General features: G+C 50.3%; 1 long non-coding RNA gene across 2 annotated transcripts; it reads right to left on the bottom strand.

Annotated features, from left to right (window-relative positions):
* Positions 1-330: 330 nt before the first annotated feature.
* Positions 331-16411, bottom strand: LOC309833390. 2 transcript variants are annotated; one of them, XR_014297751.1, is made up of 3 exons: positions 16349-16411; positions 10699-10782; positions 331-393 (listed from the first exon to the last, which is right to left on the bottom strand). It is a non-coding gene; the product is annotated as an uncharacterized lncRNA (long non-coding RNA). The 2 variants fall into 2 exon arrangements; XR_014297752.1 differs by lacking the exon at positions 16349-16411 and adding an exon at positions 15733-15829.
* Positions 16412-16730: the final 319 nt, after the last annotated feature.

Genomic DNA, 16730 nt, shown 5'->3' with positions numbered 1-16730 from the left:
CTTAACTTTGGTTCCTGTCCCACTGAACGTCTGGAGCCCAAACAGACAAAACATTCCGGTTACCAAGACTTGAAGAATGCATGAGCTGGGAGAAGGCAAAACAAAGAGATCACTGTGGGTTCATCGAGGAGGGCACGTGTTCAGAAGTTCTGGGGGTTAAGGAAAAAAAAAGTAGAGTTGGGCTCTAGAAGGACAATTTAGACACTTGAGATTAACTCTAAGATTAAAAGGATACTGTTTAGTGTTGGCAGCGGTGCAGCGTAACTGGCACTCTCACAAGTGTGAGGAGAATCCAGGGAAGCGCGACGTGCCCACCCCCCAATCCCCAGAGGGGGCAAAGTGTCACAGCTGCTGGAAGCATCACAGGCTTGTTACAAGGACATGAAACCAGTTCTGTAAATTGTGAATCAGAAATCATCCTATTTATTCAGCAACAATGGAAACTAAACAAAATAACTCTACACACACACACATACACACACAGAGGCCACTTGGAAAGATACCAAATTGTTACAGTTTATTTCTCTACAAATTGGGGAGGGGGGCAGTGAACTTTCTTCTATTCATATGAATTTTCCAAATTTCCTAGAGTGAGCATGCATGACTCAAAACCAAACCAAACCAAACCAAACCACCTTTTTGTTAAGCAAAGAAATGAACTGCCAAAATAAAAACCCCAGAGCATTTTTCATGGTGAAAGTTCAAATCCAGAAAATACATTTGGCTTTCCAAATGAAAACTGGAAATTTAGTCACAAAAAAAATCTTAAAGAATCATTTTCTTTTCTCCTCTGTGTCTCGGGACTTGAATCTGGGTTTCAGCATTTAGGACAGAGGCAAGTCCTGGGGTCTGAAGTCCGTGGGGCCTGGCAGGCAGCCCCTGGGTATATGGGGTTGGCAAGAAGAATGCCAAGACCCCTTAGCCTCGTCCACAGCCCCCATTGTGTCTCCCCCTGCCTTGCGTGGAATCCTACAACTCCACCAGGAATCCCTATGATTCATTTTATCTCTTCCAGGTCAGCTTAGCAAACAGGTCTTGCCCTAAAAGCATTCATAGCCCAGCAAGGGAAGCAGACATGTAGCTTCAAAGACCCTGAGATGGAGCTGGCAAGACAGAATATATATATATATACACATGTACTTTAAAAAAATGTGATCATAATTATTATGTATGAATTTGTTTCATAGTTTGTATGTTTATTTATTCATTATTATTATTTTTTAGGCCATGCTGTGGGGCATGCGGGATCTTAGTTCCCCAACCAGGGATCGAATCCATGACCCTGCATTGGGAGCACGGAATCTTAACCACTGGACCACCAGGGAAGTCCCCTGTTTTTCCTTTTTTAAATAATTTTATTCATTTTTATTTATTTATTTTTGGTTGCATTGGGTCTTCGTTGCTGCACGTGGGCTTTCTCTAGTTGCAGTGAGCGGGGGCTACTCTCCATTGGGGTGCGCGGGCTTCTCATTGCGGTGGCTTCTCTTGTTGTGGAGCAAGGGCTCTAGGCACGCGGGCTTCAGGAGTTGTGGCGCACAGGCTCAGTATTTGTGGTGCGTGGGCTTAGTTGCTCTATGGCAGGTGGGATCTTCCCGGACCAGGGATCGAACCCGTGTCCCCTGCATTGGCGGGCGGATTCTTTTTTTTTTTGCGGTACGCGGTCCTCTCACTGCTGTGGCCTCTCCCGTTGCAGAGCACAGGCTCTGGACGCGCAGGCTCAGCGGCCATGGCTCACGGGCCCAGCCGCTCCGTGGCATGCGGGAGCCTCATGGACCGGGGCACGAACCCATGTTCCCTGCATCGGCAGGCGGACTCCCAACCACTGCGCCACCAGGGAAGCCCTGGCGCGCGGATTCTTAACCACTGTGCCAGCAGGGAAGTCCGCACAATATCATTCTTAAGGCCTGTGTATTGTTCTACTGGCTGCCTACATTAAGGAGAAGGGTTTCAGTAGTCAAGGTCGGGAGGGATGGCATTCCTGGTGGCTGGAAAGGCAAGAGTAAAGGCCCAGAGGCTGGAGTGCAGAGAGCAGAGGTGGGCAGGGGACAGTGCTCAGGCGGTGGCTGGCGCTGGGCATGGGAGGCAGCAGGGCACAGGGGAGGGTTTGGCTTGGACTGGGGCAATCTGGGCTCTAATCCTTATTCTACCCCAGCCTTCCTGTATGACTTTGGGCAAGTCCTTAGGTCTCAGATTTCTTCCCGAAACAGGAGCCACCCCATATGGCACCCAGGGCTGCCGTGGAGCTTTCATTGCTCTGGGCAAGGTCGGCCTTTGAAACCCACTAAAAGGCTGAGAAGTGTCAAGAACCATTATCATCCTACTTCCTTCATTCTGCTTGGCTCAGGGCTTTGTTGGGAAGGTTCAGTCTATGCCTATTGATTGACTGATTTAAAACATTAAGAAGCTAAATGTGCAATGTGGTAGTTTCCCTCCCACTTCCCAAAATCATGCTTCATCTTTAAAAAATATCTGCCTCGAGGAGGGGAAACAGCTTCAGTTTAAGAAAACCCATCTTAAGCCACCTGCTCTAAAACATTCCCAAAGTTTGAGGAATATTATCATACTACCTTTCATGGGGCTCTTGGTATGTTCCAGGCACTGAGTTAGCCCTGGGGCCAACTCCACCAAGGACCCCTAACCTACAAATAAACCAATCAGTGCTCAGAAAGGTGAAGTCACCTGCCCAAGGTCGTCCACGTGCAAGTGGAAAAACCGGGTCCAGGGCCAGCTCTGAAATTTCCACGCTTCTCCACACTGCCTCAGTTCAGGAAGCAAAGCCTTAAGGCATGTTTGCTTCTAGGAGAGAAGCTGGTTTGGGATCTCACGGTGGTAAGTGAAAACAGTGATTCCCTCCTGCCACCCCAGCCCTCTCCTTGCCTCGTGCTCCTCCCCAAAGGCCTATTTCCTCCCACTTCCGTTCACAGGGAAAATGTGAAGTCGGGCTGGACTGCTTGGAATTTTCTTCCCTCCAGACGGTCTGGGTGAGCGAGGTGCCGTCATTTCTCAAGGAAGGCTGGTGTGCTTGCCCCACAAACCCTGGCGGTCACTCCTTGGGTTCCAGGGATTCCAATGACCTCATTCCAGTGAAAGGCGTGGGCTCAGAAAGGCCTGAGAGGCTGGTGGGTGACATCTTGGGAAGAAGGACGGGGTGGATTGCCTCGGGCAGGAATGCTGGGCTGGAGCTCTGCAGGAATTCACACGATTCTGGGGCTATCTCCTGACTGCCATCTTTCTCCAACTGGAACAAATTTGGGGGAATTTCCCACAATCCAGCTACATTTGGAGACACAGACTACAGCTCTAGAGTCAACCACCTCTTTCCCATCACATTTCAAATAATAAGATAAAAAATACAAATTCAAACAACAGTGAGATACTATCTTCATCCAGCAGATAGGTAAAAAATTTTAATCTGATCACGTCATGTCAGTTTGGTAAAGATGTGGCCCAACAGGAATTGTCACCTCCCACTAGCAGAGTATAAATTAGAGGAGCTTTGTTAGCAAACAATTTGGCCTTATGCCGTAAATCTAAAAATGTAATGACTACCTCACAACCCAGTAATTTCACTCCCAGGTATATAAGACAGAGAAACTCTTTGATGTGTTCCCCAGCAGAGAGGAACGAGAATAGTTAAGGTGGTACTGACTGTAACAGCAAACAACTGGAAACCACCCAATCGTCCATCAGCAGCAGAATGGCAGAATGTGGCATATTCCTATGACGGGTGCTACAGAGAAGCAAGACTGAGTAAACCAAAGCACACGCATCAAAATGGATGATTCTCACAAACATAACAGTGCCAACGTCAAAAACATGCCAGAAGAAACAAACTGTTTAAGGATATTAACATATGTGGCAAAGCCATAAGGAAAAGCAAGGAAATGTTAAATATAAAATTCAGGGGAAGGGCTTCCCTGGTGGCGCAGTGGTTGAGAGTCCGCTGCCGATGCAGGGGACGCGGGTTCGTGCCCCGGTCCGGGAAGATCCCACATGCCGCGGAGCGGCTGGGCCCGTGAGCCATGGCCGCTGAGCCTGCGCGTCCGGAGCCTGTGCTCCGCAACGGGAGAGGCCGCAACAGTGAGAGGCCCACGTACGGCAAAAAAAAAAAAAAAAAAAAATTCAGGGGAATTTCTTGGTGGTCCAGTGGTTAAGACTCAGGTCTTTCGCTGCAGGGGGCCCAAGTTTGATCCCTAGTTGGGGAACTAAGATCCCGCAAGCCGCGTGGTGCGGCCAAAAATAAGTAAATAAATAAAAAATAAAGGGACTTCCCTGGCGGCACAGCGGTTAAGAATCTGACTGCCAATGCAAGGGACAAATGTTTAATCCCTGGTCCGGGAAGATCTCACATGCCGCGGAGCAACTAAGCCCGTGTGCCACAACTACTGAGCCTGTGCGCTGCAACCACTGAAGCCTGCGTGCCTAGAGTCCGTGCTCTGCAATAAGAAAAGCCACCGCGATGAGAAGCCTGTGCACTGCAACAAAGAGTAGCCCCCACTTGCTGCAACTAGAGAAAGCCTCTGTGCAGCAAAGAAGACCCAACGAAGCCAAAAATAAATAAAATAATTAAAAAATAATAATAATAAAATAAAATTCAGGATAGTGGTTACCACTAGAGGGGAAAAGAAGAGGGGATGTAATCATCGTGGAAGGGTTTTAAAGGTATCAGTGATGTTCTGGTTTTTAAGGTGGAGGTGAGTACATGGAGGTTTATTGTTAGGCTTTAATCTGTAAGTATGTTTTTTATATATATTTATATACACTCTTTTGTAGGGAAGGATATATCTGTAATTCTTCTTAACTTTGTACATTATAAAAAAAGAGAACCCCACTACCAGCACTGATACATTGATTCTGATACATTAATACCTATCCATACATCCTGGTTCCAAAGATCTGGGTTCTGATCCCATCTCTGCCACTGACCAGCAGGGTAATCATGGGCAAGACATGATTTCTCTTTGACCCTCAGTTTCTTCATTGGTAAAATGGGAACATTAGCATGGCTGTGCTGCCCCAAAGGGGTGTTTAGTAGTTCCAGTAAGATCATGTATGTGATGTGCTGTAACTGTAGCATCCTGAACAAATGTAACCATGGTAACAGAGCTGGAGGGAGTGGCTAAAAGCATACATTTTAGGTCAGGCAGGCTCAGACTCCAATCCCCGTTTCTCCTCTTCCTCACTGTGGCCATTGGGCAAGTCACTCAGTGATGGAGGTGATACTTCATACCTCACCGGAGTTTGGGGAGAACTGGTAAGAACATGGACCCAAATGCCCAAATGTCTCTAGGACGTATCCAACCATGTTCAGGTCTCCAGGCAACAAGGTCTCTTCCCTCACTAGAAACAAGGCATCACTGTCCGTTTTAGTGAGTGATGTCTGTCATTGTCAGAACTACCAGCCATACCAGGGAGCTTCTCCCCTGCCCACCACACTTCTGAGAGCCCTCACAGCAGCAGCAAGGACCCTCCTCAGCCTCTCCAGAGCCCAGCAGCATCTTCCCTGGAATCCAGATCACACAGATTCTAGCCATACCATGCATCCTCCAGCTCCAGCATCTCTGCAGAGGGATGGAGGAGAAAAAGCAGGCAGACAGACCTGGGTCCCAATCCCTACTTGGTCCACAGACCACCTCTGACCACAGCTGACTGGACCAGGGTGGACATGTGAGTCAAAACAAGCCAGCAGATTCTCTCTGGGGAATTTAGATTGGAGGTTGTAAGCAGCTGGGTGGATAGATGATGGAGGGGAAGCAACTTGAAAGCTAAGGATGCTGGGGCGAGAGTCGGGTCACAGCCATGACCAAAGCCAGGGCAAGTGGTGGCGGGGAGCAGAAAAGCCGTAAGTAAACAAACCAAAAACACAAAGCAAAACAAAAACAGGTCTGCAGAGAGAGGCGGGAGAACGGAGCAGAGAAAGGAGCAGAGAGAGAGGGGAACCACCTGCCCTAGGAGAGGAGGAAGGAGCCTTCCAAGCCCAGTGATACTCCTTATCCTTATATGTCCATGAGAAGCCCCTAGACCCAGGAAACTTCATTTGTAGCAACTTGCACTTTTCCTAGTTGAGTCAGTTCAAATGGACACACCAGGCCCTGAGAAAGAAATCAGACAGAGGATTTTCAGTTCCTTCCCACCAAACAATCCCTACTGTGGGATGGAGGCAAGTCATTTCACCTCCTGCGCTTTTCTTCCCATCTGTAAATGGGGTCCCAGCACCTTTTTCCCAGAACTGCTATGTAGATTCCAGGAAGGCACAGTGGCTGCCATACCACAGGTGCCCTTTTTATCACTCTTAACTAAGGCTTCCTCCAGACTGCAGGAAGATCAGTCACCTCCCCTTTCGGAAGGATCTTTAACTAAGCGAGTCGTAAAACCTTGCCAGAAACAAACAGGATGTATGGGCTTAGTGTATTCTCAGAAGCCAGTCCCATCCTTTTGGAGGAAGGAAAAAAAAAACAAGGCTGTGATAGATTTTGTTTGTTTGTTTTTTTGCGGTACGCGGGCCTCTCACTGTTGTGGCCTCTCCCGTTGCGGAGCACAGGCTCCAGACGAGCAGGCAGGCCCAGCAGCCACGGCTCACGGGCCCAGCCGCTCCGCGGCATGTGGGATCTTCCCGAACCGGGGCACGAACCCGTGTCCCCTGCATCAGCAGGCGGACTCTCAACCACTGCGCCACCAGGGAAGCCCTGTGATAAAGATTTGTTGCAGTAGAATCAATCCCCCACAGAGGAATTCATGCCTGTTCTTTCTCTGGAAGCTGTGTGGTACGGATGAGTGCGCCCTGGACGGGCAAATCCTCCACAAATCTGAGAATGATTTCCACAAAGTACATCCACAGCTGTTGTTTCATCTCATTCTCTCTATCTCATGGGACCTCCCACAGTCTGAGTCTTCTCTGTAAAATCAGGGTATCAAGTCTATCTCCCGGGGGTGTCATGCGAGTGAAATAAAGAGAGGAAGACTGAGAAGTTTTAATGTGTGTTTCTATCAATCAGTCAGTCTCTCTATCTGTAAATGAATGCAAGTTTTGAAATTTAATCAGTTTCTTGAGCAAGTCAACCTTTCACCTCAGTTTCTCCAATTATAAAATCTGGAAAATGTCAAAAAATAAAAAGTAGCCAAGGGACTTCCCTGGCAGTCCAGTGGTTGGGACTCCATGCTTCCAGTGCAGGGGGCACGGGTTCGATCTCTGGTCAGGGAACTAGGATCCCACATGCCTCATGGCTAAAAAAAACAAACAAACAAGTAGCCAAACCTCTGACCCAGAACTTCTACTCCCAGTTATATACCCAGTAAAAACATGTACAGCTGTTCACCAAAAGGCATGTGCAAGAATTGTTCATAACAGGAACTTCCCTGGTGGTGCAGTGGTTAAGAATCCGCCTGCCAATGCAGGGGACACGGGTTCGATCCCTGGTCTAGGAAGATCCCACGTGCCGCGGAGCAACTGAGCCTGTGCACCACAACTACTGAGCCTGTGCGCCACAACTACTGAAGCCCACACGCCTAGAGCCTGTGCTCCACAACCAGAGAAGCCACCGAAATGAGAAGCCCGCGCACCGCAGGGAAGAGTAGCCCCCTCTTGCTGCAGCTACAGAAAGCCCGCGTGCAGCAACGAAGACCCAACACAGCCAAAAAGTAAAAATAAATAAATAATAATTAATTTTAAAAAATGATATAATCCAATCTAATCAGCTGAGATTGCTAAGGCCTAGAGAGGTGGGTGTCTTGCCCAAGATCACAAAGTTCCACCTTTCTCCTAGCTCAGCTCAATGCTTCCACTACCCCATGCTGCCTCCATCTTACCCTGTCAAGACGAGGTGTATATTTCCTTGCTCCTGGATTCTGGGCTCAGCATGGACTTGCTATGGCCAACAGAGTGAGGCAGAGGTGACAGTGAACCGATTCCAAATCTAGTCAAGACGCTGTGCATGTTTCCCCTTGCACTCTGCCATCTCCGTGAGAAGAACGTGTGTGGGCTAGCCACCGGTCCCAAGAGGAGGAGACAAACATGTGGAGCAGAGCTGCTCACACTAAAGGCCCCAGCAAATCCCCACAGAGAACAGAGCTCCTCAGCTGATGGGTAGATGCATGTGTGAGCCCAGCTAAAATAGCAGAAATGCCCAGCCCATTTCAGATTAAGTCAGTCAATCTCCAGATGCATGAGTTGTAGTAATAAATGTTATTGTTTTAATCCACTGAGTTTGAGGGTGGCTTGTTACACAGCCATAGCTGACTGATACAGTCCCCTCTTTCACTGAATTACTAAACTCTATCAGTTCCACTGCCGAAAGCTAACTCTGCCTTGGCTCTTTTCCTTCTTCTCTATCCCTGTTGCCACTGTCTTGTTTCAGGCCAAAATTTTCTCGGCTTAAATGGTCTCCCTGCCTCAACTCCTTTCCATTCTGTTACCATATCACACCCGGAATCCTCCTTTTAACTAAAAGTCTGACCATGTCACTCCCTTAAAACCTTACAGTGGCTCCCACTGCACCCGGGATTAAGTCTCAGCTCCATGGCTTGGTTTAAGAGACCCTTCATGAACTGGTCTTTAATTACATTTCCAGCATCACCTCTGAACCTAGCTGGCTGTGACCTTCACACTGTAGCAGCACAGATCTGCTTGTTTTTCTGCCAGCATCCTGCTGCCATTCCCATGTCCCAGTGCTGTTTCCTGCTCTACACCTTTGTCTCTGTCTGGAAATTAAGTCACCCTTCAGGACTAAGCTCTGGCATCTCCCCATGAAGCCTTATCTAAGCTTTCCCCAGGACAGCTTCCTCAGGGTTAGCTACCCCTCTTCTGGATGCCCACAGCCGCACAGCACTGTCTCCATCACTGGACATTGAGTGCAGGGACCATATCTTATTTAGCTCCTATAGCCCTGACAGCTGGCCCAGAGCAAGAGGTCAATAAGTGTTTATAAAAGGCTCCATGAATTGGTGAGAAATGGGCCCTGAGAAATGGACTGAGAGATGGGAGCCCTGGGCTTTAGCTTGGTTCTGCTACTAATTCTCTGTGACCTTACAAAAGACAGTTCCTCGTCTGGGCCTCAGTTTCTCTATCTTGAAAATGAGAGGGTTGGACCAGATCAGAGAGTCTCTTGCTGTGCATCAGAATCACCTGGGGGAACTTTAAAAAAATACAAATGCTGTTAAACAAACAAACAAACAAACAGATGTCCAGGCTTCAACCCCTGAGGGGTAGAGCCCAGACACTGTAATTGTTCAAAGCTCCCCACATGTTTCTAGGGTGTAGCCAGGTTTGGAAGCCACTGGTCTGGATGATCTCTGGTTATCTTCATCACCGGCAAGCTTATTATCTTTAAAAAGTCAAAGACAGGTAAAGCTTGTTTCCAAAGCCTTTGTAACAGTTAGGGAAACATGAAACTCCAACCCCTTCCTACTTTCAGCCTTGCGCTGGGTCAATTACCAGCCTTCAACAGGGAAGGGACCACCTTGAATGACTAAATGCATTGTACAAAGGCTCTCACTGAATTCTCCCATGCTTGTGAGAAAGAGGGCAAAGAAGTTTTAAACTCTCACCATCTGCCCCTAAGACTACACCTTGGGGCAGAGTTGTTTTCCCCACTTTACAGATGAAGAAACTGAGATCCACAGAGGTGAAATGACTAGCCCAAGGCCACATAGGCAATACGTGGCACAGCTGGGATTCAGAGCCAGCGCTGAGAAACTCTAGAATAGTCACTATTGGCCACATGCGGGCATTGAGAGCTTGAAATGTGGCCACTGAGATGTGCTGCTTTAAGTGTAAAACAGCCTGGGTTTCAAAGACTTAGTTCAAACAAGAACGTAAAATATCTCATTAATAATTTTTATATCAGTTACATGATAATACCTTGGATATATTGAGTAAGTAAAATATATAATTGAAATTAATTTCACTTTTTTAAAACGTGGCTACCTCTAAATTTTCTAGATCTAAAATTACATTTGTGGCCTGAATTGTATTCCTATTGGATAGCACCGCTCTAGAACGGGTCTTTACAACAGGGGTGATATCGCCCCCTAGGGGTCATTTTGGGACTCTGTTTCCATGAAACAGTGCAATCCCAGGAAGGGGTTGGGACAGTACCCGGTGCTGTGTGGGCAAGGGCTGGAATAGCAGTAGTAGTAAATTAATGACCAACATTATTAAGAGCTTACTATGTGCCAGGCAGGATTTTTTTTTTTTTAATATTTATTTATTTATTTGTCTGTGCCGGGTATTAGTTGCAGTGTATGGGATCTTTTTAGTTGTGGCATGCGAGCTCTTAGTTGTGGCATGCAGGATCTAGTTCCCTGATCAGGGATCTAACCTGGGCCCCCTGCATTGGGAGCACGGAGTCTTAACCACTGGACCACCAGGGAAGTCCCAGGCATTGTTCTAAGCACTTCCCCTATGTCAACTCATTTAAGTCCGACCACAACCCTCTGAAGTTGGTGCTATTATAGTAATTTCCCAGGGAAGGGATCTGAAGCTCAGAGAATTGGCTTGCCTAAGGCCCCAAAGCTAGGGCACTATAGATCTAGAATTGGAAACTGGCTTGCTCAATTCCAAGCTCCATCACTCATAAAAGGTGCCGAGTCAAGTCAGTTCCACTCCCTTATGCATTCACAAATATTTAACCATATGTGCCGGCTCACATTCAAAAAATCTCTGCTGGGTCCCTGTTATGAGCTGGGCTCCATCACTCTCACCTGAATGGGGTCTCTCTCTGCCAGGTCCAGTGATGGGAGGGTGCACAGACACCTTCAGCCCGCACTCAGCACGCAATCTTCTGCCTGTTTTTCCAGCATGGCCCAAAGAGAAAGGTGGGAAGGTGGTTAAGAATGTGCACATGCATTACCGAAGATCTTATTTAAAATGCAGACTCTGGGCTTTCCTCGGTGGCGCAGTGGTTAAGAATCCGCCTGCAGGGGACATGGGTTTAAGCCCTGGCCCGGGAAGATCCCACATGCCGCGGAGCAACTAAGCCCGTGTGCCACAACTACTGAGCCTGCGCTCTGGAGCCCGCGATCCACAACTACTGAAGCCCGCGTGCCACAACTACTGAAGCTCGTGCGCCTAGAGCCCGTGCTCCACAACAAGAGAAGCCACTGCAATGAGAAACCCGCGCAGTGCAACAAAGGGTAGCCCCCGCTCGCCGCAACTAGAGAAGGCCAGCGCGCAGCAACAAAGACCCAACGCAGCCAAAAATAAATAAAATAAAATAAAAATAAATAAATGTATAAAATGCAGATTCTGATTCTGGGGGTCTGGAGCAGGACCTGAGAGTCTGCATTTCAGAGAGGCTCCCAGGTGATCTGCTGCTCCACTGACCACACTGAGTTGTGTGAGGGGTGATAGTAATGTCAGCCCTGGGATTCAAGAAGGATCTCAGAGTGTCACAGCAGGAAGGACTCTTAGGCATCATCCACTCCAACTCCCTGATGGTGCCGATAGGGAGAGAAAGGGTAAGACACTTGCCCAAGGTCACACCGTGAATTACAGGCAGAGACCAAGTCTTCAGACTCCCATCCATGCTCCTTTCCATCCACTGTCTCCTGTTTGCAGCAGCATCCAGGACAGGAGTATCCAGACGCTCTCATGCCCATTTCACACCATACGCTTTTGGTATTTTCAAATTCTCTCCCCGCCTCCCATCTGAGTTTCCATCCTAGGGGAGCAATCCTGGGAGCAGAGTGGCAGGACAGACCACACTCTGCAAGAAACTTTAAGGGCTGCACCCCCTGGTCCTGGAGCTCAACCTGCCCCTCCCTGCCAGATGCTACACATCTGGGTCCCCAGAAAGCACTTGAGCCGATGGAGTGAAACTGTTTTCAGGACGGAGGAGAGGCTGTCTTCTCCAGACTGGATGCGCAGGGTACTAACAACAGGAATTCATTTCCTAGAAATTAAACACTGAATTTGTTGGTGTTTACGGGATTCATCACCTGCTTTCCCTGCTGGGAGGCATAATACAGCCGTGATTAGAACATAAGCTTTGGAGTCAGATAGTGCTTTGGAGTTAGGTAGACTGAACTTGTTTCCCAGCTCTGCCATTTATTAGCTCTGCGACCTTGGGCAAGTTACTCAACCTGTCTGAGCCTGTTTCCTCATCCGTTCAATAGCGAATTACTTAAAGCCTTTCACAGGAATTCCCTGGTTGTCCAGTGGTTAGGACTCCGCGCTTCCATTGCAGGAGGCATGGGTTCATCAATCCCTGACTGGGGAAGTAAGATCCCACAAGCTGCGCTGCGCAGCAAAAAAAAAAAAAAAAGGCCTATCACATGTTGCCAAGAGCAACACAGATGTGGACCCTGCTCTTAGGGAGACACCATGGCCCTGGGGAAAACTCCTGGGACCTGGGACCACAGAGGATGACAGTGGTGCATGCAGGGAACCACGGGAAAGTAGGGGGGACATGTAAGCTGCGGCAGCCCTAAGATCCCCAGGTGAAAGTGGCTTTGAAGCTGAGCACTGGAGGACAAATAGAATTAGCAAGTGAAGAGGACCTGGGGCCAGTGACACCTATTCCACGGGACTACAGCTTGGGAAAACCTTCCCTGCCATGCACCCCAAATCCTTTTTCTTCATTTCCTGTTGCTCACCTGTACAGAGATTGCACAGGCCAGGCCTCTCCTCTCATCCTCCTGTTGGCCTGCGCTCAGCAAGAGACCCCACCTCCAGTTTGGCTGAGACCTCCTCCTGTGCTTCTCTCACTCCTCTGAGCCTTTGCACGGGCTATTCCCGCTTCCTGGAATGCCCTTCCTCTTGTCTCCTCCACCCTCTCTGGAGGTTCCTCTGGACCCTAGGGATGGAATTGATCATCCCTCCTCCCTGTCCCACTGGTGTCCTTATTACACATCACACTGGACTGCCCTAGACTGGGCTCACTTGCTGACTGCCTGTCTCCCTGTTGGACTTGAGTTCCGGAAGGGAGGGGGACATGTGTGTCACGAAGGCAAGGGACCTGTGTGGGGTACCCTCTGCCTCATTCACCCATCCAACTCTGATATCACCCTCGGGATCAAATTCAACTGTCTTCTCTTTGCGGAAACGTGTCTACTCCTTCCACCGAAGTGAGGTTGGCCTCTCTCCTCTGTGCCAGCCGGTACCTCATGACATTGTTCATACTGTACAGTTCTCATCATCCTGCATCCAGTGCTTGTGGGTCTCTCTCCCCACAAGATGGCAACTTCCTGGAGCAGAGTCCGCTTTTGTTCACAGCTGTATGTTTGGGGCTCAATACTTATAGTGGTTCTGCAGTGATTTACTCAAAGAATGAATGAAAGAAGCACACTGACAATTTTACCTTTGCTCCCCAACCCCGTGCTTTGTGCCTCTGGCCACAAATGTCCTTTGTTCATCCCTCCTGGATGTCTCATAGGGAACCCAAACTCAGCTGAGCCACTATCTTCCACCCTACCCCAGCTTTGCTTCCTTTGTAGGCATTATCCTGGTCTTACTCACCCATCCCCAACACTTGGAATCCTCCCTCCTTCCTTCTCTCCCCCAGCATTTAAACATTTATTTCCCTTTTAGGAATGAGGAAGCTGAGGCTCAGAAATGTAACGCAATTGGCTCAAGGTCACACAGCAAATAAATGGGCCTTGCTCTGGAGAGCCCGGACTCCCTAGCTACCTAGCCGGACTCTCACTCCCCCCACGGGTTCTGTCTCCTTTCCCCTGACTTCTCTACACACATTTGGGGCAACTGTGTCTTGGTTCAGGCTGTTCCTCTGCCTGGAAGAACAATGTTTCCCATTCCCCTTCCCACATATCTATTATAATCTGCTCTCTGAGGCCCTTCTCAAAGCTGCTTCCTCCAGGAAGCCTTCCTTGGTCAACTGGATGCAAAATCTCCATCCTCTGAACCCTCTCCTGACTCCAGGTTTGTTTGTGCCTCTTATGCCTGTGCCTGGAAGCTCCTTGAAGACCTACCTATTTCCTCCCCACTCCAGTGACCAGAGCACAATAGGCTCACAATCAATATAGAGTAACTCTTCATGTAAGGCTCAAATGAGCCGAGGAGAAATAACAGCATTCCCTCTCTTCTGTTTAAAACTATCCAATGGCTCCCATCTCAGAATATAATCCAAAATCCTCACCATGGCCTGCAAGTCCCTACATGATTCACCCACTGCCCCCTCCAGGTACCTCTCTGACTTCATCTTTTACCAGCCCTCTCCTTAAATATCACCTCCTTGGCAAAGCTTTGACCAGACAACATAAAGTATCTCATCCTTTACTATAGCACCCTGCTTCATGCTCATTTTAGCACTTTACCATATCTGATATTTCCTGCCTGTTTGTTTATTGCTTGTTTCCCCTGCCCCTCCCCACCCATGCACCTTCTGTCAGCTCATCACTATAACCCCAGGGCCTAGAACAGTGCCTGGCTGACAACAAACATGCATTTATGAGCCATGTGCACAGAGCGGGTAACTAGAGCCAATGGGGTGGATGAGATCACCCAGGGAGAGCATCTTCTACGAGACAGGAGGGCCTGGGAGAGCACAGCGGTTAATGGCTGTAGAAAGGAGGCTGAATCTGGAAAAACAACAGAGACCAAGAAGAAAAATACGACAGTGTTAAGTCACAGGAGCCAGGAGAAGACAGTGTTTCGAGGGGAAGGAGCGATCAGCAGAGAAAGTCAAAGACTGAACAGTGTTTGCTGAATTCAGCTTCCTGGAGGACACTGATGACCTTGGCACGCCCCTGCCCCTCTGCGGGCCTCGGGTGGAAGCCGTCTGTGCAAAGAGAGGGACCTCTCAGGTCCTGGGAATTCCCAGCTTTGAGAATCTGTATTTCTGCTCACATTCATATCACTCTTGCCAAAAAGAACAATCATCTACCTGTGGTCTAGGAGGGAAGGGATGACCCAGGGTATCCACCCTCATTATTTATCCATCAGGTAACTGACCAACTGAGGAAGCATCTCTGTATTTCTGGGCCTGTCCTAGGCACCATTAGGAGGGGAAGAGGCCCTAGGGCCTGCCAGTCATGTCCAGGTAGCCAGCCCCCTCCCTCCCATGCCATCCTCTAGTTCCTGGCTTCCTGATGCCTCCATGACAAAGGCCACCCACTTCTCCCCACCAGCTGGACAGACCAAAGGCTGTAGAAGGCCCAGCTGCCCAAATGGTTTTGCTGGCTACTGTTGGTTAAGAGTCCCTTGATGTCCTTGTGAGGAAAGCTTAGACCCTGGCCGTGGCTGCGCCACCCAGAAGACAGCAAAGACCCACGAGGTGCGGCCGATTAGAAAACCCTGGAAGCTGACACCAAGGAAGAGAGTGAGAGGTTGCTCCTACCAACCAGAGCCGTGATGGCCACCAGTGCCAGGTGCTGTGCTGAGCAATGACCCTATCTGATTTGCACAGCAACCCTGTGAGGTGACCATTCTAATCCCTATTTCACATGGGAGGAAACCAAGGCTCAGAAGAGGTTAAGGGCTTTCCCAAGCTCACACAGCTAGTAAACAGCCAAGCCCTGTTTGCTAATGCAGCCAGTCTGACTGAGAGCCCCTGCTCTTAACCCTTGAACCTCACCAGAGCTAGTGAGGCAAGGGGCTTCAGTCTTATATTCTTTTACAAGCAGTTTGACCTTGGGCAAGATTTATTCCCCACTCTCTGCATCTGCAATAAATCAGATTTCTTAGTGCCCTTCCATTTCTGACATTATGTAATTAACTGGGATTTGTACAGAACTCTACAGTTTATAAAAAGGCATTCATAAGGCATCTCATTTTTTTACCACAGATCCTGCAGGGTGGGAGAATTATCCTCTCCATTTGATAGATGTGCAAACTGAGGCTCGAAGAGACGCAGTGACCCGTCCAAGGTCACAAAGCAAGTCAGGGCCGCCGGGCTCCGGGTCTGGAAGCCGAGGCTCCACACTAGACGCTCCTCCAACTCCGCTCCAGAAAGGGGCGACCCTGCGGCGCTCGGACCTGGCCGGCAGGGGGCGGCGCCCGGCTGCCCTCGGCCGCCAGGGGCCACGTGGGAGCGTCGCAGCCCCCCGCCCGAGGGGCGCCTCCCGCCCAGCCAGATCTCCCAGAACGCGCGCCAGGGATCCCGCAACCGACCCCGGGCGCTGACTCGGTCCACCCTCCATCCTGGGGCTCCTGGGGCTCCGGGCCGCGCCCCCCGACGCTCCCCTCCGGCTGGACAGGTCCTCCGGGACCCCCTTACGGCGAGTGCCCCTCCCGTCCGAAGGCGCCGAGAGACGGGACGCCCGGGCCAGCGGGGCGCCGACGAGGGCGCTGCCTCCCCTCCCAACTCCACCGGGACGGCCGCACTACGAGCAGCCGGGGCCCCGGCGCCACCCCGCCCCGCCCCACACCGGGAGGCACCGGGCTCCGAGCGCTTACCCCCTCCCGGACACGCAGGTGCGGACCGCGGGCTCACCCTCCCGGGTCCTCTTCCTCGCGCAGAGCCTCGTCTCACCGCCGGCGACTGCCTCATCTCCGCCGTGACTCCCAGCCCAGCTCCGGGCGTCGCCCCCCCCCCCCCCCGCCGCCCCGGGGGCTCTTTCCTGGCCCGCGCCGTCTCGAGCCCCACCTCCCTGCGCCCTGCGGCTCCGGCTCCCCTCTCCCCTTCACGCGCCCGCCGCTCCTCCTCGCTCCCCTCCCCCAGCTCCTCCCCACACCCGCGAGGCTCCCTCCCCACTCTGCCCTCCGCCCGCCAGGAGGGAGGCTCGGCCCTTTCCTGTCCCGGCGGGGCGGCCGGGAGCTCCGAACCCCCGCCTCCGCC

This window comes from Grampus griseus, assembly GCF_964374135.1.
Source record: "Grampus griseus genome assembly, chromosome: 1".
Taxonomy (NCBI): Eukaryota; Metazoa; Chordata; class Mammalia; order Artiodactyla; family Delphinidae; genus Grampus; species Grampus griseus.
Note: the sequence above shows the minus strand (reverse complement) of the source record. Positions and strands in the feature narration are given on the sequence as shown.